General features: G+C 37.6%; 1 protein-coding gene across 7 annotated transcripts in view; it reads left to right on the top strand.

The window, feature by feature from the left end:
- Positions 1-26,814, top strand: part of ARHGAP24 (Rho GTPase activating protein 24) — a 621,697-nt gene that overhangs the window by 375,238 nt on the left and 219,645 nt on the right. Inside the window, exon 1 of one of the 7 annotated variants that reach the window (XM_061145610.1) lies at positions 15,606-15,832. The exons of 5 other annotated variants lie outside the window; for them this stretch is intronic. The gene's annotated coding sequence lies outside the window, so the exon portion shown is untranslated. Of the gene's footprint in view, positions 1-15,605; positions 15,862-26,814 lie in introns of those variants that run through there. One more of the 7 variants, XM_061145609.1, reaches the window with a different exon arrangement.

Below are 26,814 nucleotides of genomic sequence, written 5' to 3'. Positions count from 1 at the left end.
TGGGTATTTGGCATTTTTTTTCAAGAGGTTTTTTTTTTTTTTTAATGTGGACTATTTTTAAAATCTCTATTAAATTTTTACAGTATTGTTTCTGTTTTACATTTTGCTTTTTTTGGCCACAAGGCATGTGGGATCTTAGTTCCCTGATCAGGAATTGAACTTGCACCCCCTGCATTGTAAGGTGAAGTCTTAACCACTGGTCCACTAGGGCAGTCCCACAGCATATGGTTTCTAAATGCTGTATTCTATTAAGACAAATCAAGGTGAGAAGACAGATTTGAGTCTAGGACAGGAAACGTATAGCTAAGCGTGAAACAAGAATGTGCTCAAAGAATGATAGTGACATAAAAAAGGACAGAGAATCTGGGCTGGAAGGGCTCCTACTGGCCAAATTTGAAATAATTTCAATATTAAAATATATAATAAATAATTGGTTTTAAGCAATTGAATAAAATAAAAATCCATGAGGTTATTTTAATATAAATAAGTAAATACATAAATACATAGATGGGATGGGAAAGCTCTCTTTTACAATAAAATGACAGCTAATAATTATAGAAATAATCAATGGGTGCTGAAAACTGCTGGGTAAGAGTATAACAAGAAAACAGATCGAAGTTAAGTTCATCAATTTCAGAGCAACCTAAAGTCATGTGATTCTTTCATTTTTGTATTTTTTTTTTGGGGGGGGGGCGGGTATAGTTACTTTACAATGTTGCATACATTTCTACTGTACAGCAAAGTGAATTGGCTATACATAGACATATATCTCCTCTCTTTTGGATTTTCTTCCCATTATGTGCCTTTGCTATAATGCATTGAAAAGGATCCAACATCACGTCCCTGACATTTCTGCTAAGAATGTGTAACCTGAGTCTAATACTCAGGAAATGTGAGTCAAATCCAAGCTGGGAGACAGTCATAAAATAATTTGCTATACCCTTAAAAATTTTAAGATCTATAAAGACAAAGATTGAGGAAATGTTCCAAATTAAAGGAATCTATAGAAAAAGAACACTGAGTGGGTGACAATGGACTAGATCCTGAAATAGAGAAATAATGGCTCTAAAGGAGATTAGTGGGATGATTAAAAAATTAGAATGTGAACTGTGCATTAGATAATAATATTGTATCAATGTTAAATTTCATAATTTTTAGAATTATACAGAAGTGATATAAGAAAATGTACTTGCTCTTAGGAAGTACACACTGCATACTGCTAAAGGTTACATTGTCTCCAACTTACTCTCAGTGATTCAGAGAAAAAGTAATATCCCTATACAGAGATTGATAGATGGAAATTGGTAAACTGGGGTAGAGGGTGTATAGGTTTTGTTTGTAGTATTCTTATAGTCTCTGTAAGTTTGAAATTGTGCTGAAATAAAAAGTTTTGTTGTTCAGTTGTGTGCAATTCTTTGTGACCTCAAGGACTGCAGCATGCCAGTCTTCCTGTCCCTCACCGTCTGCTTGAGTTTGCCCAAATTCATGTCCGTTGAATCGGTAATGCCATCCAACCATCTCATCCTCTGTCATTCTCTTCTTTACAAACACCTAATAATGACTCACATCTCTATTATAGCCCTTCCACCTTTGCACAGCTATTTCTTTTTTTTTTTTTCATGTAGTACCATGTTTATTGAAAATAATCATCTATAAGTGGAGCTACACAGGTCAAGCTCTTATTATTCAAAAGTCAAATATATATGCTATAAAATATAGATATGATATATATCTTTATCTGTGAAGTATTACGAAAATCAAGGTAATATACACACCCACTATTCACCCAAAAAATTGCTTAGAACCTTTGTTTGTTCCTCCTTCTTCATGGTCTCAGCTTGCTTAAAAGCAAGGCTGTCTGCTTTCTGTTGCTATTAATGACTTTGCATTTTTTAAGATCATGAGTAAATAAAATTACACAGTATGGACTCATTTTTATTGTCTTCATTAGCTTTTTCTGTACTACATCTTTCTGAGTAGAAACCGGTATCTTCAAAGTTTTTCACCAATTGGCAAATTCCAATACATTTATGTCTCATTCATATGTTTATAAACTACACACACGCACACACACCCAATACTTCTAACACTTCATTGAAATACCACAGGTCTTTGTTCTTGTTCACCTTTTCTAGTTACACTCACTCTTCTGATCATCTCATCTACTCATATCTTTAAATGTCGTCTACTTGTCAATAACAAATGGAGTTTAAAGAATAAAAACACTCTAGCATTTAACCAGCAAGGTCCAATGATATCTCTCCCTTTGACTGAAATATATATTCTTTCATAGGAAAGTATTACTAATGTAGATGATGATAGATTCATTGAATAATACCAAGAAAGAAATCAAAGTTGAAGTTTATTGAAAGACCAAAGGACTTGATCATTTCTAGGATAAAGATATAAAGAATCTACTGACTGAAATTAGAAAGAGAAATAAAATTATTTTCTCAGTAAGCTAAAACTGCCAGTAATTATCTTACCAGTTCAATAATTGCTGGCTAAACTGGCCTGTGGGACTACTTTTTCACCCTAGAATTATGGGGAATACTCATTGGCATCTCATAATCTCAAATAAGGATGGTGGGATTAATAGATTCAACAATGTGTTGATTAAAATGAAGGGAACATTGCAGGGGGCAATTTTTTATGAAGATGGATCTATTCAAGCGTGGCTTTTTATTGCTTAGTGGTCATATAGTGATGAAAAATAAAGTATTCATATTTGAAACAGACAAATCCTCACACAAAAGCAATCCTTAAGAAGTAGTCAAATAAAAAAAAAAAAGTAGTCAAATAAGTGATTCTTGAACACTTGATAAAACAGAGGAATGGGTAGTAGGAAAGTCAGTTCACATGAGATTGTTTAATGACAGCTTCTTCCATATTGATGAGATTAGGATCCTTGGTGTGATTCATTCAAATCGGTAAACGTTTGTTAGGTACTCATTTTGTAAAGCTTCTTGACTACCAGTAAAATATCATTGCATTTATTTTTTGAAGCCACCTGAAAAGTTGTGTAAGTCAGTCCAAGGTATTAAGAATGGAGGAGAGAAATTTTATGATGATTAAAGAAGACACATGTGTAATTATGTTTGCTTGCTTGTCTGTAAAGGTAAACACATTTTAATAATTTCAAAAAATGAGGTAAATAAGGAAAATGTTTACCTTTTGAAAACCAGGTTTGTAGATATATATATGTATTTATATGTACAAATATGCATGTATGTGAGCAGATGTAGGTAGTTGCATGGATGAATTGGTAGACAATCTGGGTGGATGTACTACAAGTGTTGATCCTCAACAATAGAATTTGTGAGGGTTAAGATGGTAGAAGCATTAAATTTTACATTACATTCCTCTTCATTATGTTTTGTTCAGTTCAGTCACTCAGTCATGTTCGACTTTTTGGGACCCCATGGACTGCAGCCCTCCAGGCTTCCCTGTCCATCACCAACTCCTGGAGCTTGCTCAAACTTATGTCCATCAAGTTGGTTATGCCGTCCAATCATCTCACCCTCTGTTGTCCCCTTCTCCTCCTGCCTTCAGTCTTTCCCAGCATCAGGGTCTTTTCCAAGAAGTCAGTTCTTCACATCAGGTGGACAAAGTATTGGAGATTCAGCTTCAGCATCAGTTCTTCCAATGAATATTCAGGGTTGATTTCCTTTAGGGTTGACTGGTTTGATCTCCTTGTAGTCCAAGGGACTCTCAAGAGTCTTCTCCAACACCACAGTTCAAAAGCATCAATTCTTTGATGCTTTGCTTTCTTTATAGTCCAACTCTCACATCCATACATGACTTATGGAAAAACCATAGCTTTGACTAGAGAGACCTTTGTTGGCAAAGGAATGTCTCTGCTTTTTAATATGCTGTCTAGGTTTGTCATAGCTTTTCTTCCAAAGGGCAAGTGTCTTTTCATTTCCTGGCTGCAGTCATCATCTGCAGTGATTTTGGAGCCCCCTCAAAAATAAAGTCTCTCACTGTTTCCATTGTTTCCCCATCTATTTGCCATGAAGGGATGGGACCAGGTACCATGATCTTCGTTTCTGAATGTTGCGTTTTAAGCCAATGTTTTCACTCTCCTCTTTCACTTTTATCAAGAGGTCCTTTAGTTCCTCTTCACATTCTGCCATAAGGGTGGTGTCATCTGCATTTTCTCTGGGCAATCTTGATTCCAGCTTGTACTTCATCCAGCCCAGAATTTTGTATTATGTACTCTGCATATAAGTTAAATAAGCAGAGTGACAATATACAGCCTTTGCGTACTCTTTTCCCAATTTTGAACCAGTCCATTCCATGTCTTGTTCTAACTGTTGCTTCTTGACCTGCATACAGATTTCTCAGAAGGCAGGTCAGGTAGTCTGTTATACCCATCTGTTGAAGAATTTTCCACAGTTTATTGTGATCCACACAGTCAAAGGCTTTAGCATAGTCAATGAAGCAGAAGTAGATATTTATCTGGAATTTTCTTGCTTTTTCCATGATCTAATGGAGGTTTGCAATTCGATCTCTGGTTCCTCTGCCTTTCCTAAATCCAGCTTGAACATCTGGACATCCTCAGTTCACATACTGTTGAAGACTCACTTGAAGAATTTTGAGTATTAGTTTGCTAGCGTGTGATTGAGTGCAATTTCGCGGTAGTTTGAGCATTTTTTGGCATTGCCTTTCTTTGGGATTGGAATGAAAGCTGACCTTTTCAGTCCTGTGGCCACTGCTGAGTTTTCCAAATTTGCTGGCATATTGAGTGCAGCACTTTAACTGCATCATCTTCCAGGATTTGAAATAGCTCAGCTGGAATTCCATCACCTCCACTAGCTTTGTTCATAGTGATGCTTCCTAAGCCCCATTTGACTTCACACTCCAGGATGTCTGGCTCTAGGTGAGTGATCACACCATTGTGGTTATCTAGGTCTTTAAGATCTTTTTTGTATAGTTCTGTGTATTCTTGCCACCTTTTCTTCATATCTTCTGCTCCTCTTAGTTCTGTACTGTTTCCTTTATTGAGCCCATCTTTGCATGAAGTATTCCCTTGGTATCTCTAATTTTCTTGAAGAGATCTCTAGTCTTTCCCATTCAATTGTTTTCCTCTATTTCTTTGCATTGATTATTAATAATCATTGATTACTTATATATATATATATATGGAAATATGTTTTTTATGTATTGGAAAGGAATCAAAATAATAAGGAAAAAGTCTGACTTCCTTGTATTTGTTGGCCTTGAATCTTGAGGTCCAATGTCAAAGAATTGACGGGCACTTTGTTTTATAATTTTCTCAGCCATGCTCATGTATCTAGGAACTTGTCAAGGACTACAGCTCAGGGAGGAGGCTTCTCTATTCATTTCCAACACTTTGTCTTGTAAATGTGGATTCATTCTTTCCTTGTTAAAAATGACAGTGTCAGGAAGCAACCCTACACTTCTGAGAAAAATCTGTTTTTCTGTATAAATTCAGTGGTTTGGGGAGCCCAAAGACGCTTAATATTTAAAAAATATTAAGCACTAGATGATTCAGCATTTTGTATCTGATGACTTTTCCCATAAGAAAATCCTCATAGTCCTCCTATTATACCCTAAAAAATAAAATGTTTCCCCACTGTCTATGTTTTTATTCTGGGAAATCTTTAAAAAAATAATCATAATTGTGGTTACCAGTACAGTTATTTCTTCAATAGCCGACTGTTTTAGCATTTTTATGATGCAACAGATCTTCTCAGTCCTCGTAGATGAATAAACCTTAAATAAATATAAAACATATGGGAGATAATTATCTCAGAGGATAGTCCAACTTCACATCTGAAATAACCCCCAATGTACTCTAACTAAATCCTCTCATTTTTTAAACAGGAGAAAACTAAGCCACAGTGAAGTCAATTGTTTTGTCCAAGGTTGGAAAGCTAATTAATTGTGACTGATATCTCCCTCCTGTCTGTACCTGAGAATGTTTGCTTCCTGTGCTGTACTCATCCTTCCTTTTGTCTAGCTTAGTAAGGAAATTTGCCATATAAGAAAGGATATTTTCATCTAAGGAAAAAGAAATCTAAAAGTGGGACAGGAGAGTGGATTGAGATTTGACTCAATTTGGTGTTACTAATATTGATTCTTTTATGGTTAATGCATTGAAAAATAAGGCATGTGCTTTTTTTGAAGCAATCAAAATAGCTCAGGGCACCCATCTAGACTAATATCCTTATATTTTATACCCAAAATATGTATATGAATACATTACTTTTTATGGGATACTAGATACTGGTCTCTCAGATGTTTAAGAATCCACCTGCAATGCAGGAGACCTGGGTTTGATCCCCAGGTTGGGAAGATCCCCTGGAGAAGGAAATGGCTACCCACAACAGTATTCTTGCCTACAGAATTCCATGGACAGAGGAGCCTAGTGGGCTATAATCCATGGGGTTGCAAAGTTGGACACAACTGAACAACTAACACCATGGTTACTAGACACTGCATGCTTGCTGTCTGTGAGTCTCTTAAAATGAACTGGCATTTCTTATTGCTCCATATCATTTTTTAATAAAATAAACTATGAAACTAAAAGGATTATTACATCCCAAATGGTTCAGTTGATCTGACTCTTATAAGTGTATTTGAATACCTCATCCAAGTTGTATAAAAAGTATTTTTTGTTGTTGTTGTTGTTAATCTTGACTCACTTTAGGAGCCAGTTACTCTAAAACCAATGACTTCATTTTTGATAATATCATCATCTGAAAGACAGGTTTAATGCAAACCTCTAGGTGGGATGGTGTATATCCGGGTTTGTCTATAAGAGCCCTAGTTTTTATCTGCTATCCCACTGTAATTAATCAGTGCCTCTTTTTAATCTAAAAGAGTCAAGTTTTGGGTAGTGAACTATATGGTTATCCTACCTGCAGTAGCTGCAAAATATGCTAGAGAAGGAATTCCCTCCTCCAACTTTAAGGCAAATCTCAGCATTTTTTTCCTGTTTGAGCTGTCTGCCCCTTTCTGTTTTCAGTGTCTCAAGAGTTTTGCCTCTTCCCTTCCTAGACTCATTGAAGCTGATTTTTCTTTCAAACTGCATTCTACTCAAAACTCAGTATTTGACTTGATTGAACTAGGATATCTGCCAAGTCGACTTTCATTTTGGTTTCAACTGGCTATCCTTCTATACAGTGTGAATAAATCTTTCAGGCTTAAAATGATTAGATTATCAAGAGGAATTTGATGAAGGGTTTGTGCTTTGCAGGGAGAAAAACATACAGTTTCATAGACACAATGCAAATACAATTGTTTGTGTGTTGTATGCTGTGCTTATTCACTCACTGACTTCCTGAAGCTCTTTGAGCTGTAGCCCCCAGGCTCTGCTGTCCATGGGATTTTTCAGGCAAGAATACTGGAGTGGGTTTGCCATTTCATTCTCTAGGGGATGAACCAGGGGTTGAAACCATGTCTCCTGTATTGCAGGTGGGTTCTTTACCCTATTGAGCCATTGGGGAAGCCCATTGTTGAATCTCAAATCTGAACATGCTTATACCTAAAAAGTCTAAACAGTCTGCCTAAGGAATCTTTTAAGATCCTGCCAAATCATATTCCAGTCTCTTCAATCCTAGTCACCCAAGTTTAAAAAAGTGTCCAAAATCTATGATCTCCTAAAAGGGACGGACAATTCAGTGTAAAAAATATGATATTGTAGCCATGAGAACATGAGTTCAAATTCTGCTATCACTCTTTTTAAGTGTGGTGCCTTGGCTTCTTAATCAGCAAATGGATAGAATTTTATATAATAAGGATTTACATATTTATGCACATTTTACACCATATACATTTTTCTGTAATGATTTTATGGACCTTTTGGAAGTCAGTTTGTCTGTCCTATATCTTCTTACCTATGTAATAATTTAAATATCTTTTGAGATCATCTCTGTCTTTCTGTCTCTCTAGACCATCACAATGTCTTATACAGTAGCATCCTTTTAAGTAGTCCTTTAGGTCCCTTGTTCCTAAATTATTTTTCTAATTCGCAGTCTAAAAACAAAATAGCCCATGTTTAAATTCCTTTAGTAGCTACCCACGACCTTCAGGATAAAGTCTAGTTTCCTGACTCTGGCCTTTGCCTGTATTTCTTTCTGCATATTTTACCCACTACTGTATGTCATTCATTCCACCTTCCAGCTCTGTAGAACTACTTGAAGTGGCCTAAGTCTATCCTTATCTCCTGCCTGAAATGTTAGTCCTTTTCCTTTCCTTCTGCACTCAAAGTATTTCTTGGTTGCATCTCCTCAAGGAAGCCTTCTTTGGTCCTGTCCCTTCTTATAGTGTCACGTGTGTGTATGCTCAGTTGCTCAATCATGTGCAACTCTTTGAGACTCCATGGACTGTAGCCCACCAAGTTCCTCTCCCCATGAGATTTTCCAGGCAAGAACACTGGAGTGGGTTTCCATTTCCTTCTCCAGGGGATCTTCCTAACCCAGGGGTAGAACCAGCATCTCCTGCATTGGCAGGTGGATTATTGTTTAACTACTGAACCATCAGGGAAGCCCTCCATTGTGTTCTCATATAATTCAGTGTTAATTTCCCCAATAGTCAGCACACTTCTTTCACCTCCAAGAGTCCCTATGTTGGATTTTGTACTTTTCTTTATACTCAAACATTACATTTTATATGAACTTAATACAGGCTTCAATAAATACAGGCTTCAATATACTGAAGAATATAAGGAAGTAAAGAAAGGAAGAGAGACCTTATTTTCCTAGGGAATTTTGTATTCTGGATACAGAAATATTTTCATCCCATGATATAACAAGGGATTATTATAGAGACCTCATCAGTTCAGTTCAGTCGCTCAGTTGTGTCCGACTTTGGGACCCCATGGACTGCAGCACGCCAGGCCTCCCTGTCCATCACCAACTCCTGGAGCTTGCTCAAACTCATATCCAATGAGTCAATGATGCCATCCAACCATCTCATCCTCTGTTGTCCCCTTCTCCCCCTGCCTTCAATCTTCCCCAGCATCAGGGTCTTTTCCAATGAGTCAGTCCTTTGCATCAGGTGGACAAAGTATTGGAGATTCAGCTTCAACATCAGTCCTTCCAATGAATCTTCAGGACTGATCTCCTTTAGGATGGACTAGTTGGATCTCCTTGCAGTCCAAGGGACTCTCAAGAGTCTTCTCCAACATCACAGTTCAAAACCATCAATTCTTCAACACTCAGCTTTCTTTATGGTCCAGCTCTCACATTCATACATGACTACAGGAGAAACCATAGCTTTGACTAGAAGGACCTTTGACGGAAAAAGATTGTCTCTGCTTTTTAATATGTCTAGGTTGGTCATAGCTTTCTCCCAAGGAACAAGCGTCTTTTAATATCATGGCTGGAGTCACCATTTCCAGTGATTTTGGAGCCCAAGAAAATAAAGTCTGTCACTGTTTGCAGTGTTTCCCCGTCTATTTGCCATGAAGTGATGGGACCAGATGTCAAGACCTTCGTTTTCTGAAAGTTGAGTTTTAAGCCAGGTTTTTCACTCTCCTCTTTCACTTTCATCAAGACGCTGTTTAGTTCCTCTTCACTTTCTGCTGTAAGGGTGGTGTCTACATATCTGAGGTTATTGATGTTTCTCCTGGCAATCTTGATTCCAGCCTGTGCTTCATTCAGTCTGGCATTTCGCATGATGTACTCTGCATGTGAGTTAAACAAGCAGGGGGACAATATACAGCCTTAACATACTCCTTTTCCAATTTGGAACCAGTCCATTGTTCCATGTCATGTTCTAACTGTTGCTTCTTGCATACATAATCCTGCATACAGATTTCTCAGGAGGCACGTCAGGTGATCTGTTGAAGAATTTTCCACAGTTTATTGTGATTCACATAGTCAGAGGCTTTGGCATTTTCAATAGAGCAAAAGTACATGTTTTTCTGGAACTCTTGCTTTTTCTATGATCCAGCTGATGTTGGCAATTTGATCTCTGGTTCCTCTGCCTTTTCTAAATCCAGCTTGAACATCTGGAAGTTCATGGTTCACATATTATTGAAGCGTGGCTTGGAGAATTTTGAGCACTACCTTGCTAACATGTGAGATGAATGCAATTGTGTGGTAGTTTGAAGATTTTTTGGCATTGCCTTTCTTTGGAATTGGAATGTAAACTGACCTTTTCCAGTCCAGTGGCCATTGCTGAGTTTTGCAAATTTGCTGGCATATTGAGTGCAGCACTTTCACAGCATCATCTTTTAGGATTTGAAATAGCTCAACTGAAATTCCATCACCTGCACTAGCTTTGTTCGTAGTGATGCTTCCTAAAGCCCACTTGACTTCAGACTCCAGGATGAGAGACCTCATGACTTTTCACAAAACCTTGTCCATAGAAAGCAATGAAAAATATTTTTAGTTTTGATTTATTGACTAAATAAGTAGCACCTATGTATTTCAATTAATATTTAATCTTAGTACATAAGAAAAGGGCATTTTTTCCAACAATTATTTTATATGATGCTATCTTTCATTTAGTGGCAACAGTGTTCCAGCAAGGGATTTTCTCTACATCATTGTGTCCTAGGGGACAACTGCTGTGGTGCTTGGGGAAAATCATTTTCTTCCTAACAAAGAATCCCCCTCTGTTTGCCCACCATCACATTAGCACTTTTCTAAAGAAAATTTTTTGTTGTGGGCCATTTTTTAAATTCGTTATTGAATTTGTTACAATTTTACTTCTTTTTTATTAATTTATTTTTTAACTTCTTTTTTATGTTTATTTCTGGGGGGGAGCCATGAGGCATGTGGGATCTTAGGTCCCCAATCAGCAATTGAACCCACACCCCCTACATTGGAGGGCAAAGTCTTAACCACTGGACCATCAGGGAAGTTCCCCCTTCAGTACCTTTCTGATGTGACCGGACCCAGCGTGTGTTGAGCCAGTTGCATCATCCCACAGCGCACCTGAGCCCCAGGACCCAGAGGCTGACTCACTAGAACAGGTAATTAGGAAGCAGTAGGACAGGAGACGGAGGCAATCCAATTTACAGCTCACTGGAGAGCTCTGAATCAGTGTGGAGGAGGACTGAGATGGTGGATGAGATTATCTGTGAGCTCACCTCTCTAAAATTACTTAGTCTTAGTCTTCCCCCTTTTCATTTAGAAAACATATGTTGTGAATGCAAAGATTTAGCTTCTTCTCCTGAAGAGTTGGCAGCTGAGAGCAGTTTCTCGAAACCACCTGGAAAGGATAAAATTTGTTGTCGGATATCTGCTGTTTAAATAAAGGCAGTTACTGTAGAGTTTAGGATACAAAGGAACTATCTGGAAGCTCTCAGGCCCTTGTAGCAAATATAATCCCATACCTAGTTCGGTGCATGTCCATAAAGGATATTCTGGCAAGTCAAAGGTATACTCTGGCCTTTGTGTTAGGAAAATTTAAGGGCTTAGAGTCCCCTTGTGTAGGTACAGTTACATACCTAGAGTCCAACAGGGGCTCTTTATTTCTGGGATGCCTAGCTGCTGAGCCACGAGGAGATTTGCAGGGTTCCATCAGTTGTAAAGATGGGTTAGTCTTTGCCCTCATACTTGTGGACTTAGGTTTGATGCTTGTTGACTGAAGGGTAGGAACCCAGGCAGGACTGTAAGTAATTCATTCAAGAAATGTTGATCAAAGACCTAGTTTATGGTCGACACTGTTCTGAACACTAAGAATGATGAGTTTTAAAAGAGCCTAAGTCTTATCTTTCTGATCTTATTTGTAACTTCTGATGCATTTCTGATAATATTTTATAATTAAATTTATAAAACTTATTCTATTTGTTTTAAATCAGACGATAATTGCTTCACAACATATTGTTTGTTTCTGCCAGACAGCAATTAGAATCAATCATAGCTATATACATGTGTATATATATATATACACACACATAATTATGTATATGTGTGTGTGTATATATATATATATATATATATATATATATATATTCCCTCCCTCTTGAGCCTTATCTCCACCCATCTGGGTCATCACAGAGCACCAGGCTGTGCTCCCTGCATTATATAGCAGCTTATTCTAAAAGAGATACAGTGAATATATTTAAACTAATTGAGTGAGTGAATAACTAAAAAGGAACCAAAGATAATTTTGGATAGTGGTAAGTGCTGTGAAGAAAAACCAGAATAGAGAAATGAGGTAGAGAGAGTGTGTGTATGTGGTCGGGAAGATGGTTAACCAGAGTGGTTAGGATATTCTTTTTCTGGAAAGAAAGCATTTAAAATGAGCTCTGAATGCTGAGAAGAGGGTAGTTCTGTGAAGATATGAGGGAGACACTTTCTAGACAAATGGAACAGCATTTAGGAAAGTAGGAAAGATAAATGGGGGCAAAATGATGAAGAGCCTAGGAAGCTGTAGCTAGGCATTTGGATTTATGCTGAGGGCCATGGGAAACCATTGCAGAGATGAAGCAAGGAATAATGGCAAATGATTGAACAGTGTGAACCAGAGGATAATGGGAAACTGAAAGGAATGAAGGAGAGAGATGATGGGAACCCGTTGGGTGATATAAAGCAGGAGATGGTAGAAACCAGCAGAGGAGATGAAGAAGGGAATGGTGACTCTGGCTGCTGTGAAGAGACTGGACTGTGAACAGAGAAGGCAACATAGCACGTAGGAGCTTGAACTAGTTTAAGAGAGTTGATGCTTGAGATTTTTATGGGCTTCAGTCCCCTGGGACTGTTAAAAATGTCCACCTATGAAAACTCTTACCAAACACAAAATAATCTAACAGCTGTTCCCGTGATCACTTCCCTTCCCTGCTATCACAAAACTGCTCTCTGGGATTCTTTGGTGCAAACCTTCTTCTAGTGTTACTGTAAACCTAAAAATTGAGAGGAGGAGACTGAGAGTTTGAGAATTCCGATGGCCTTGCCTGTGTTAATACAGTCTGCCCTGGAGTTCACCTCTGATCTAAGTGCTACTCCCATCAGTGGAATTCAACTCCATAGATTCCATCTTCATAACCCAGTAATTCTTCCCCTCTAAACTTACCTAAGGATTCTGAAATTCAGAGCATGCCCAGAGTGAGGGCAACCTGCAATATGTCCAAGGGACCTAAATATAAAGAGATAGGATTTTTAAGATGATTGTATACCACTGTGTTATTTTAGATCATGCTGAATTTCACATTGAAATTGACATTCATATTAACAGCAATTGCTTCCCTCTCAGTGGGGAGAAAGGAACAAGGTTATGAATTACAAAGTAAGTTTGAGGGCCAATTTCCTGTTGCTTGCACTGGTCACCAAAATTGCTGGTTCTTTCTCTGTTTACCCTATTTTGAGAGACTTTGGTTCCTGAAGTCAGTACCTATAATCTATTGTCTGTGGCTCAACCCACTTCTGTTCTAAACAGCCTGATGGTACCTGACTTGTCTCTACACCTTTTTTTTCCCCCTGAGTCTACTCAACAGCTCTGAATCACCCTGACGTCAGTCATTCCATCTCTGTTTCCTCACAGCCTACTTCTCTTTCAAGGTTTTACTCACTTCCTTCCTGCCCCTTCTAACATCCAAAAGGCCAAATGTTCAAATAAAGAGTAAAAGCTTAAGAAGTAAAGGAAAAAATATGGAAAAATTTTAGTAAACCCAAGGAATACATATCTGTGTGTCAAACTCTTGTCATATTTGACATACTAGTGTTGGGTATAAATGTAGATTAGATGTTAATGTCTGTGGGGTTTTCATTTTCTTAGAGCTCAGTCAAGCAAGATTAATTAAGAACAGAAGGAAAATAGGATCATGCCATTGTGTCAAGAAGCACAGAGTATGTTTTACAAGATTTCTTTCTCAACATTTACGTGTTCTGAATATCAATTGTTTATTTGTCAGGGTTGGAAAACGTATATGGTATGTGTTACTCAACACTTTGGAGAATGTTTTGAAAAACCTAATCCAATTTTCATTTTGAAAAGTATACTTTCACAATTATTTGTTCACAATTGCATTGCTTTCTGCCAAAGACCAGGACAAGCATAAATAAATGGAATCTTAAAAGTAGACAAGAAATATCAAAACCAAACAGTGAATTTCTGAGTTAAGGAATGAAAAAGTTTAAAAATGGTTTTTAATGATCTGAGTAATTTAGTTAATTGTGTCTTTGAGTCATAGCGTGTAAAGTCGATTTGACATTAATATTTTAAGGAATCACATCAGATAAAAAGATTAGTAGTGACCAGAGCAATTTTAGCCTGGGCCACTTCATAGTTTGGCTTATCTGACCCTAGGATAGATGTTTTTGAGAGTGAACGACTCAATGGGTAGAATGTAAGTAAATGTTAGACACATGGTTAATGTGTGGGAATGAAGAAAAACATAAGTTATAGAAAATTGACCTTACTTTCCATCTAAACTCTTTGAATTTATTTGAAAATTGTGCACTTCTCTGAAAAAGCTATTGCTTGTCAGTTATTATATTCCACAAGGGAAGGATGAGGTAGGTTTATAAATATTCAATTAATATTTTTTTAATAAGTGAATGAATGAATGTATTTCAGAAAGGAAACTTTAAAAAATTATAATAAATCATCTGTCAGTTCAAGAAAAATAATTTCTCATATATAAGTAGGAAAAGTGATATGACAGATACCAAATAAAAATTATTGTGATGTTTATCTTACATTTAACAAAATAGTCAAGAATAGCGGACTTCCCTGGCGGTCCAGTGGTTAAGAATTCATCTTCCAATGTACAGTATGCTGGTTTGATCCCTGGTTGGGGAGGTAAGATCCCGCATGCCTCATGGCCAAAAACGTAAATAAAGAAGCAGTATTGTAACAAATTCAATAAAGACTTTAAAAATGGTCCCCATTAAAAAAATCTTTTAAAAAAAGTGATTAAAAAATAAACTTGTATATATGGTGAAATGTTTTTTTGACAATTTAGAAGCAGAGATTTTTGGTGGTAATAATGTATTTCTGATTCAAGAGCCAAGTAACTACCACGGATACTGGGCAGGAAACTGAATAACAAGTCACAGCTCCGTCCCTTCAGAAGGAGTCCTCTGTAAGGACTAAGAGATATCCATACCCCCTGAAAAATGGCAACTCCTGAGACATAAAAAAATATTCTGGAAAATCAGCAGAGGAAAATATTATTTCCTGAATATAAAAGAAATTAGACATTAGAGAGATGTTCAGTATTAAGGACTGTGAAGTGAAGGGAAATGTTTTTTCCTGAGAACAGGTGGTTCTGACATTGTAATTGTATTACTTCTCCCTGCCAGCATGTGGGTATTCTACAAGGATTCAGAGGAAAAAAGTAAACCATTTCCCCTCAGGTACAATAGTGTAATAGAAAAAGCCTCGAACTGGGAGTTGGGAAATCTGATAACTATTCTTAGCTGACACAAATGAGCTTTGTGAGTGACCTTGAACAAATCATATTTTCTCCGGGCATCACTTTCATTATTTACAAAGTGAAGGCATTGGGCTAAATTATATTTAAGGTCCTGGTGTGCTTTCTATGGTTCTCGTTTTTAATCCCCCCTCCGTTTTTTTGTCTATTTCTAAATGCTCAAATACTACATTATTTAAGGTATATTTCCTGGCAGGTTTTTTTTTTTTTTTCTTCCCTCTCTGTCTCTTTCTTCAATATATGGGATAGGAGGATACTGACTAAGTCTGAGGGGAAGGAGGAAGAAGATTTGCTACAGGAAGGATTTCTATCCCCCTCTACAAGAAAACTTAAATACAGCTACCACCGCTTTGAAAGGAATGGTTTATGTCCCAACAGCACTTTCCAGACAAGCTCTGTACTTTTTTGCCAACAGAATTAACTTTAAACTGAAGTCAGTAGACAGTTAAACAAGAGTCGACACTGAAAACAGCTGTGAGTAGACCAGACCAGTTACTTATAAGGTACTGTTTTTTAACTCATAGAAATCTCCTTCAAGGTTCATTTCTTTCAGGCACAAGTATTCTGTGGTCATCTGACCTTTTTCTCCCACTTTGCCTCTATTCTGAGAGAAAACACACTCTTAAAATATCTTAGCCCTTGAGTGTTTCAGTCTTGTTTTGTAGCTGTTGTTGATTGAAGCTGCTAAGATTTTGTTTTGCTTTTAGGAAACTAATAATTGTTGTTATTTTATATTGAATCTTAGTTTAGTTTTGTCCTTTGTTGACTCTTGTCATGGGTGGTTTTTATGTTTTGTTGTTCAGGTTGAATAAAGCAGGATATGCTTTAATATTACAGAATGTACAGAATGCTCTTGACTTGGGGAAGCAGGGCAGAGATTGGTTAATGCATCGTCAGTTTGAAGTACAGAACCTATAGAATCAGTCAGAGAAGGGGACCAGCATAGGGCAAGCCCCAGGCCCTATAACTGTCTGGGTCAAGACTCCCTGACCTCATCACAGCTTGGTGGATCTGACCTGGAAAACATGAGTTTTTAAACTGGAGTTTTATCTTTAGTTTGTTTCTATACTTGTTCATTTTAACCCTTCCTTCCCTTGATCCCCATTTAGTTTTACAATTCTGGTAAACTTGCTTTTTTTTCAGTTTTTGGATGAAGTTTATCTTATTAAGTTCATCCACCTTAAAGAGACAGCATTTCCAAGAGTAATGTTTGCTGTAAGAATTCAAATCACTGAGCTCTGAAGGGGTTTTCAGAGCAGAGGAGGAGTGACCCCCCTGGCTGTGGGGTGGACAGATAAGACCCCGTGTCCCACTGTCGTCTGAGATGTCCCTCTTGCCCAGAGGCCTGGTTAGCTAATACTATATATAGTATTTGCTGCTGGTCAGTAAGCAAGTTACAGAGAACTAAGGAGTTCTCTATCTATGGACTTTCCAGAAAGGGAAGCTTAGAAGTTTACTACTGAAAACTCCAAAAAGTTTAGAGAAAATTTAGCCACTTTTTGGAGAGTTATCTTTCTGAAATCTACTATAATAATATGTATATGCTCAGTTGTGTCTGAATCTTTGCAACCCTATGGACTGTAGCCTGCCAGGGTCCTCTGTTCATGGGATCTCCCAGGCAAGAATGCTGGAATGGGTTGCCATTTCCTGCTCCAGGGGATCTTCCCGACCCAGGGATAGAACCCAAGTCTCCTGCATTGGCAGGCGGATTCTTTACCACTGAGCCACCTGGGAAGCCTTAGATATTTTACTGTCTCTCTGGAGAGGACTGAATTCAATTTAAAGTTTTGTGAATTTCTCAGTATTCTCTTCATGAATACACATCATAGACTTATTCTATAACATAATAATACTTGGGGGGGCCTACTCTGTGATGTGTAAGGCCATCCTTCTTATGTCATAAAGTCACATAATTACTGTGCTTTAAAAAATTGTATTATTTGTATGGGACTTTTTTTTCCTTGTGTTCATCATCTATATGGAGCTGTGATTTCTTTACCTGCTGGTGTGGAGAATTTGTATTCCTCTAATAACTCTCTTCAGCTTCAACCATCCCTTTGTAATGATCATTTCATTTGTGCTATGCACAACAAAACCAGAAAACAAACAAGTTTATTAAAAAAAATATGGGAGGAATGAGAGACTATAACTTTATTCGAAGACCCAAGAGAATCTTTTATGAGGAAAGTGCAGAGCCAAAGTGCACAGACATAGTGACATCTATTTTAGGTGCTTAGGAGGCTTTTGGTTTGTGTCCAAATTCTTAGTTGTGTTCTGTGGTAGAAGTTGCCATGGAAGTGGCTCTGGGATAACTACCTCATTCCTACATCAGATACAGAAAGTGCTATTTGTTCTCCTTTTTACGCAATCACTGGAGGCCTGTGTCAAGGAATCAGTGACTAACCAATTTCAAGGAGACTATAATATTAATTCGTATTAATCAAATACTGGGCTTCCCAGGTGGCCCAGTGGTAAAAAATCTGCCTGCCATGCAGGAGATAAGGAGATGAGTTTGATCCCTGGATTGGGAAGATCCCCTGGAGAAGGAAATGGAAATCCACTCCAATATTCTAACCTGGAGAATTCCATGGACAGAGGAGCCTGGCAGGTTACAGTCCATCCATAGGGTCACAAAGAGTTGGACACAACTGAGCATGCATGAGTGGACAAAGTACATTATTTTAGCCCCATTCACACATATGCTATTCACATGCATATGTGTCTGAGAACTAGGACAATACTGCTTGGTAGAAAAGAGAGAAAAGGAAAAATGATCTTTGTCATCAAATCTATGCAGTTCTTCTGTGTGCTGATGAAACTTTAGGGGAAAAACAGGAATGTAAGGCTAATTGTCTTCATTATATCTTGGTTTTTTAAAACTTCATCTTTCTCTTATTTGCAGCTTTTTCTAAACTGAAAATACCATAAAACATTGAAGTTAGTAGCTGAATATATGTTTTCTTATCTTCCCACATTTTTTATGTGGTGCATTTCAGAGCAAAATGGATCACTGGTTTCTCAATGATCTTGATCATTAATTCTGTTTGACACAAGAAAGGAATTAAAACTGGATATGTTAGACAATACATGAAGCTATAAATTGAGTCCAGGGTAGTTCTACATTCCAGCTTTAATAAGAATTCACTGCTAATTCCTTGATCATAGAGCTTTATAAAGAATTATGCTGTGAGGTCTTTTGTATTAAAGGCCCTTTTCAAACTGAAACAATTAAAAAAAAAAAAAAACAGGTTTCACCTAGTCGTGGAAATTGGTCCTAGGTGTAAAAACATTTTGTGATATATATGACAAACTCTTTCTGTTTGAAACAATGAACTAGGGACTATCTTTTGTTTGCAACAGTAAAGTTAGGGTCTGCATAAATGTAGAAACATTATATAAAAAGTAAAAATTTTGCTTATTTTTGACCCCTGCTTTCAGTTAAATGGCATGAGTTATTTTCAAATGGAAATGATACTATGTTAAGTCAATTCAGTAAAAGTTTTCTCTACTTGACTATTTCAGGTTAATTAAAATTTAATTTTCACATTCATACCTAATTAGAAAATTTGACACATGATGTATGTTTTACATGAGAACTGTATTACCACAATACCTAAACTTTAAATCACGGGAAACTCAATGTCATTAAATACACACTTAGGAAGGTTTCTATTTAGAAAATGACTTTTAAAACTAGTAAATAAAGGAAAATCTGCAGTAAATTAACATGTGACAGTGTTCACTGATAATGCCTTATGTGTCTGCCTGCATGCCCAGTTGTATCCGACTCTGCAACGTCTGGACTATAGCCCACCAGGCTCCTCTGTCCATGGGATTCTCCAGGCAACACTACTGGAGTGGGTTGCTGTTTCCTGCTCCAGGGGATCTTCCTGACCCAGGAATCGAACCTGTGTCTCCTGAGTCTCCTGCACTGGCAGGCAGATTTTTTACCACTGTGCCACCTGGGAAGCCCACAGCGCCTAATAAGGATCCTTTTTTCTTAGCACAGCCTTGTAAGAATTCTCCAGAAGTCTTCAGAAGCTAGCCCCTCTAGCTTCTTGAATTCACTGAATTCTTGCTTCTTGAATTCATTGAATTCTAGCTTCTTGAATTCATTGAATTCTTGAACTAGAATTCAATGAGCAAGGTGTATGCTTTCCAAGGGGCTGTCAAGCTTAATGCTATAGAATGTGAACTAGAGAGAGAAGCTGCTGATATTTCTTCAACTGGTGTACAGAGAGATAATTGATTTGTTCTGATAAAAATATGCATTTAGCTTATTTTCAATTGCAGCCTCTCAGGAAAGAAAAGGTGCTCAAACCACTGAACTATATCCTTATATACTGGCCTTTTTTGATGAAGTAAGTCAATACTTCTGGACAATTGAAGAGGTGATGTGGTTAAAGACTGAGATTCTTTTGGGACATTTTAGTGCCATAAATGGCTTCCTAGGCGACTCAACAGGTAAAGAACCTGCCTGCAATGCAGGAGACACAGTTGATGTGGGTTCAATCCCTGGTTTGGGAAGATCCCCTGGAGAAGGAAATGACAATCCACTCCAGTATTCTTGCCTGGGAAATCTCATGGATAGAGGAGCCTGGCAGGCTGCATTCCGTGGGGTCGAAAAGAGTTGGACATAACTGAGCAGCAGCAGATCTAAATGTTTGCTAAGTGAATATAAGTTAAAAGGTTGTTAACAAATAAATGATCCAAAAACCATGAATGTTTTACTTCATATTTTATGATCAAAGTGTTTGAAAATTTCATTATATAATGCCATTTAATAAATTATGAAATTTCTGTTAGCAAAGGGTAATTTGGAACTGTAAATTGCTATGAAGAGACAGCACCAGGTGCCTATTGTCAATAAGAATTTAGAAAGTAGAGTTGGAGGACATGGAGGTATCAACCATTTTCCGATACCCCTTTTTGGTTGGTTGATTTTGCTGAAGGCATTGTGGAATTGATAATATATTTGCTACAAAAAGATGCTGTTAGCATTTGACTATATTAATAGTTGAGGGGGCCAGGTGCACACAGAAGAATAAATAAAAATGGCTGAGTCTAAGACAATTTTACAAGCCAAATGTTATTTTGGTAAACTTAAAAAAAAATAAAGATTAGATAAGTTACAAAGATCTAGATAAATACTGACATCTTTCCAAATAACAAGAAAATAATAATAATAATTCTGAGGGGCAGTCTTCATCTGTCTGTATCTTCTATCTCCAACCTACTTGGTTTTGAATATGTTTAATATCAAGCATATCTTCTGTAGTCCTTCTCCAGAGTATGGGGCTAGTCCATCAGGAAAGTTAGCACCCATAGGTCCTCCTCCCCACTTGAAAACACTTTAAGTAGAGTTGAGTACAATGGAAATGAAAGCAACCTTCCTGTAAACCTCAAATGTAAAATACCTTTCGTAACTCACAAGGGAGCTAACTATTACAAGAATTATAAAGAGAATGATAATATAAAAGGAAAATAAATTGTCACCAATTTCACTCTCTAGTAGAGTAATTCCCATTGTTAGATTTCCTTCTGTATATGTGTACATAATATGGTACCAATATTTTGTTTCACCTTATTTTTACAAAATTGGCTTCACACTGCAAATTTGGATTCCACCTTTTTCATGTAACATTTTATTGGCAACTTTTTCTATATCTTCAGAACACCTTGGAAAACAAATAATTGACAAGGGTATAATCCTCTCTTCTATGACTATACCATACACAATAAAATACACCCCTCCCCCACTGTTAGGGACCTGCATTGCTTCAGTGAGTTCTGTGATAAATAAAATAAGAAGAAGCAGTGATCTACATATGACTTTTCTGTTCATTTGGTTCTTTTAGAGCTGTGATGACTTAGAAATGAGCAAGTCTAACTCCTTCATTTTACAGAGTAGGGGAACTAAGTCCGGAAACATTACTCATTTAGCATCCAGGCTTCCGGCTTTCAGTCTAATTTCTATCTTCATCCAGAATAAGTAATGACTGGATGATAAATTTATTCAGGGGCAAGAGGTGAAAGCATAATTTCCTTCTGTCTGAGTAAGAGGTCAACCATGTACCCTATTCTCTCAAAATCCTCAGGGAACGGAAGCGTTCTCATACTAGAGAAAGAACTCAAAATTCCATGCCAGAAGTCTTTATTACACAAGGGGTGATAAACATATAACAGCTATGGGAACATTTTTAAATAGCTGTCGTTTTGTTAATGAGTATTTGCTGAAGCATTTCCTGGGCCACTGCTGTTTATGGAACTTTTAAACAAAATATTTATGAAGATGAAACCAGGCTTTGCTTCATAAATTATGTCCTTTTACCTGCTCCTTTGCTGTTCCTCAGGGCACAACCAATGTTCAGGCCTCTGTTACACAGAACAAACACACTCAGCTTTCTCAACCAAGTTTTCTCTTTTTGGTGCCAAGAAAAATTTGCATTTTCTGTCTTTGCTTCCTCGCCTCCCTCCGATTCTATGACTCTTTGCAATTGGGCATTTATTTCTATCACAATACTGAAAATGTCTCTCAGAGGTTGCTAATGATGGCTGACTTCATGGTTAAATCCAACAGCTTCTTATCTTTGGGCCCACTTCTGCCTTGCTACCGTTTTTACTATTTATTTACCTTTGTGCTCTCTTCTTGAAATACTTCTCTCCTGGGGTGTTAGGGATCTGATACTGGCCTGTACTTCCATCCCCTTTTTTCTTCACTCTCCTCAGAGGTCTCCTGTCTTCTTGCCACTTCCTGGTTCTGTGTTTGTTTTATTGTTTGATTTCCCCCTCTTATACTTTCTTCCTATGGCTGCATCCAGTCTCATGGCTTCAACTTAAAGCCCAATCTAGAGATCAGGTCAGCAAGATCTCTTCCAACTCATACTTTGTACAAGTTGTTTTAAAGGCCCCCTTCCTCTGGATTCACAATGCTTTGTCTTGGCAGAGAACTGGACTGTATTTTAGTCCCAAACTGACTATACATAGTATCAAAAAAGGTGTTTTCATGTTGGAAAGGTATATTTTGTATGTAGACTCAGTCATTTTTAATGAGTTGGTGACCAAGCTGGGAATTCCTACTTCTGCTTCTTTCCCATACTATATTCTGAGGCTTACCATTGTCACCCACTACCCCCATTCCCGTCCCGGTGCCTGTCTATGTGACATCTTCACTCCTGGCCAGTGACAGATGTGCCTATAGGCATGTTGGCTAATATAAGCAAAATGGCCATAATACTCACTTTTACTTGGAGCTATCTAGGATGAGGGTTGGTAAACTATAGTCCATGTGCCAAATCTGGCCCTCTGCCTGTTCTCATAAAGTTTTCTTGGAACACAGCCATGCCATTTCACTTATATATTGTTTCTTAAGTAGTTGCCCTGCTAGTCAGAGCCCCCATACAATGCCTGTCTCGGGTATTCCAGTGTTCGAACTCAATGCCTTTCCTCCACTCAAATGAGTCCTTCATCTTTATCTTCTTCCTCACTTCCTATACAGCCAGGTGATGGTGATTGCAGTATTCAAAAGTATGTGTTCTCAGCATTTTTTTTCTCTTTGTTCTCATGGCCGCCATCTTCTTCAGAATTTAATTATTTCTTCAGTCCTCTACCATTCTAATCCACACCAATGGCAATTTAAAGGAGATATCTATATATAGTCTTCCCCCCAACTAATTTTTCAGTGAGTTCTTAGTAGAAGATTAAGAGCAAAGGCTATGGAGTTGAATTTCAGGATTTGAGGTCCCAGATCTGGTATACTTTACATGTACTATGCAAGCTACTTAATATTTCTAAGCTATCATTTTCTCATATATAATAAGAGTTCTAATAATGACTAACATGTATATGTTCTAGCTAGTGCTCTATACACTTCCCATGCATTCCTTCCTTCATTTCCTATTCAAAAGAGCAAATTTTATTAGATTTATATTGAACATTCTTAAAAGGTGAAATCCAATTAATCTTAAAGAGACTGGTTTATTTATTCTTCTTGAGCTCATTTGGCTTTATGAAGAAACCTATGCTAAAGTTGGAAAAGAAAGACCCTGATGCTGAGAAAGATTGAGGCCACGAGGAGAAGGGGACAACAGAGGATGAGATGGTCTAATGGCATCACCAATTCAATGGGCTTGAGTTTGAGCAGACTCCGGGAGATAGTGAAGGACAGGGAAGCCTAGGCCATGGTGTCACAAAGAGTCAGATACAACTGTGACTGAACAACAGCCCAACACTAAAGTCAAACCCAAATAACACCAATGACCTTAGTCTAATTGCAAGTGATGATGAGTATTTCATTTTGCTTTGAGACAAAGGCATTCTGGCCTCATTTTTTTTCTTTTAAGAAAGGAGAGCAAGAAAAGTGAAACAATTATTTTTCCCTTCTTGACAACTATAAGCTACATGGTGCAAATAGATACTTTTATATTGCTATGTGGTTTTCTTTATTCTCTACAACTCAACCCAGGATTTTTGATAATAAATTTCCTGCCTCGTTTGCATCAGTTCAGTTCAATTCAGTTGCTCAGTCATGTCTGACTCTTTGCGACCCCATGGACTGCAGCACACCAGGCTTCCCTCTCCATCACCAACTCCCGGAGCTTACTCAAACCCATGTCCATCACATCGATGATACCATCCAACCATCTCATCCTTTTTCAGTCTCCTCTTTCACTTTCATCAAAAGGCTCTATAGTTCTTCTTTCACTTTCTGCCATAAGGGTGGTGTCATCTGCGTATCTGAGGTTATTGATATTTCTCCCTGCAATCTTGATTTCAGCTTGTGCTTCATCCAGCCTGGCATTTCACATGATGTACTCCGCATATAAGTTAAATAAGCAGGGTGACAATATATAGCCTTGATGTACTCCTTTCCCGATTTGGAACCAGTCTGCTGTTCCATGTCTAGTTCTAACTGTTGCTTCTTAACCTGCATACAGATTTCTCAGGAGACAGGTCAGGTGGTCTGGTATTCCCATCTCTTTAAGAATTTTCCACAGTTTGTTGTGATCCACACAGTTAAAGGCTTTGGTGTAGTCAATAAAGCAAAAGTAGATGTTTTTCTGGAACTCTCTTGCTTTTTTGATGATCCAGCAGATGGCAATTTGATCTCTGGTCCCTTTGCCTTTTCTAAATCCAGTTTACTGCTTATCTTTATTTGAATTTAAGAATCCATGCAGGGACATAGTCAAATTTAAGCAGAAATCATTACTCCAAAGTAACGATTAAGGGTTTTCAAGTGTCTTCAAGGAATATTATTTCACTATAATTTTAAACTAGACCAATGGATTAATGTAGTTTTTCCAAATTGATACATGCCTGTCTCTTTGGGTAGACACACTGACCGTTTGCCCTTGTGTCCAATATGAGTTTTTTAAAAGCTATGCTAGTGTCTCCTTTAGGGCTTTCCCCCAGAGACTGTGAAGTTATTTCTGTCAGAGGACTTAGGCTCTTTCTTAACATCAAAGGGTTCTGTGGTTTATTTCATTTCCTTAATCAGCTCATTAATTACTTCTAAATGGAAGTTGCACAAATCATACAATAAGGAAGTTGGATGGGATCTTAACAATCTTGTCATTGAGTCCCCACATATTTCAAATGAACAAAACAGTTCAAAGTAGGCTAAGTGACTTTTCCATGATCATAAAGCAAGTCCACAACATGTTTCTTCTAGAAGAACATCTACCTTGCATTTATGCTGGCAACTTCTTGGAATATTGATTGAAACAAATAGTCTCAAACTCACAAAGAATAAGCCTGACTCTTCTCTCCCGTTTTCTCTCTTTCTGAGTCAGCAGGAATTGTTAGCATCCAGTATGTATATTAAGATCCATCTCTTTTTCATTCATAGGAGCTGCTTTTTGGTAGAGAAAGCCTTCTGTATGCTTGACTTTCAGCGTCTTCAACTCCTGAAATGAGAATGAGTGATCTATGTATAGCAAATAAAATAATGAAATTTTTGTGAATTATCTGCAAAGTGCAACTCCCAATGCTCCACAGTCCTCTCTGAAGTCAGGCTGTATGCCAGAGATAAACTCATACATTTCAGAAAGTATGAACTTTATGTTATACAGTTTTGTAATATGTAGAATGGATTGGGAGATTGGGGTTGACATATATATGCTATTGATGTGATGTGTAAAATAGATAACTAATGAGAACTACTGTTATATAGCAGAGGGAACTCCACTGTGCGAGGTTCTATGGTGATCTAGAAGGGAAGAAAATCCAAAAAGTGGGATATATGTATACGTTTGACTGATCCATTTTGCTCTACAGAAGAAACTGACATGACATGGTAATGCAACTATACTCCAATAAATTTTTTTAAAGTAATATTGGAGCAAAAAAAATTATGAAAAACCAATCTCTTATGAACACACACAGAGATTGGGGGAAAAGACTCGAGATGATCGACTTGATAAGAATGATTGCTTCCCTCCCTGCCCTCAGGTTTGTCTCCATCTCTGCCACTTTCTCATATATGCACCTGGCATTAGCATCTCTGCAGTCTCCCCTCTGTGTTATATTCCACACAGGATGGGGTCTTTCAGCCTAGAAAGACAGTTGGTCGGTCTTGGCTTTCCAGAAATCAGTACCTCCCTCCTCTGAGATTTTCTCCCTTACCCCATCCCTGCGCTTCAACCCCACAGCCCTCTTCTACAGCTTCCATTGCTTTGCATTTTAACTTCTTATTTGCTAGCTTACTTTCCTAGCTCCACTGCATCGTAAGTTCCTGGAGGCTTTTGTCTTATAGATTGTCTGACCAGTGTGCAGCACATTGCCTGATACACAGATGCCAAATTTAGGGGCTTGGTATTGCTCTAGTCTTCTTGTTACCAAGGAACATAAATCTTGTGTAAGGTTTTCCCATACAATGGTATGGAAAGGCTTGGGCCAGCCTGTCCCTCTAGACATCTGGTCAGTCCATTGGAAAATAAAAAGATACAGGCAAAAGACCATGAGCTTGTTCTTTTTCCCTCTGGGTAAATTATTCCAGTTTTTTTTCTTCTAAATATATTTTATTCCACATTTACTCAGATTTTATGATAAAGTTGATGACCATATTTGCCATTCAGGTTAGGGTCAAGGTTAGTTTTATTAAACTTTTTAAATTTTAGCTTCTTCGCCATTTGTCAGAGTTTCAGCAATCCCTATATGTGATGGAAGCTTAGACTCAGTGTTGACTTTCAAGAAATATTTTGAGATATTCATTCATGGCCTGTTCTCTTGTACTTGCTCAAATCTCATTTGCTTTATGACAAATATTGCCTCAGGAAAGGCCTAATTCGGAAAGAAGTGTTTTGGATATTTTGTTTGTGACAGCTTTTGAGTTTCAAAAGGTGACTTCTTAAATCCTCAGGATCAAAATAATGACAAAAACAAAACAAAGCAGATCTTCTATCCCATCCCCAAGAGCAGATAATGATTCTCACAGTAGTGGGACCAAAGGAAAAAAT

The sequence above is a fragment of the Dama dama genome, chromosome 6 (assembly GCF_033118175.1).
Source record: "Dama dama isolate Ldn47 chromosome 6, ASM3311817v1, whole genome shotgun sequence".
Classification (NCBI taxonomy): Eukaryota; Metazoa; Chordata; class Mammalia; order Artiodactyla; family Cervidae; genus Dama; species Dama dama.
The sequence above is the reverse complement of the archived record's forward strand: the minus strand, read 5'-3'. Positions and strand labels throughout refer to the sequence as shown.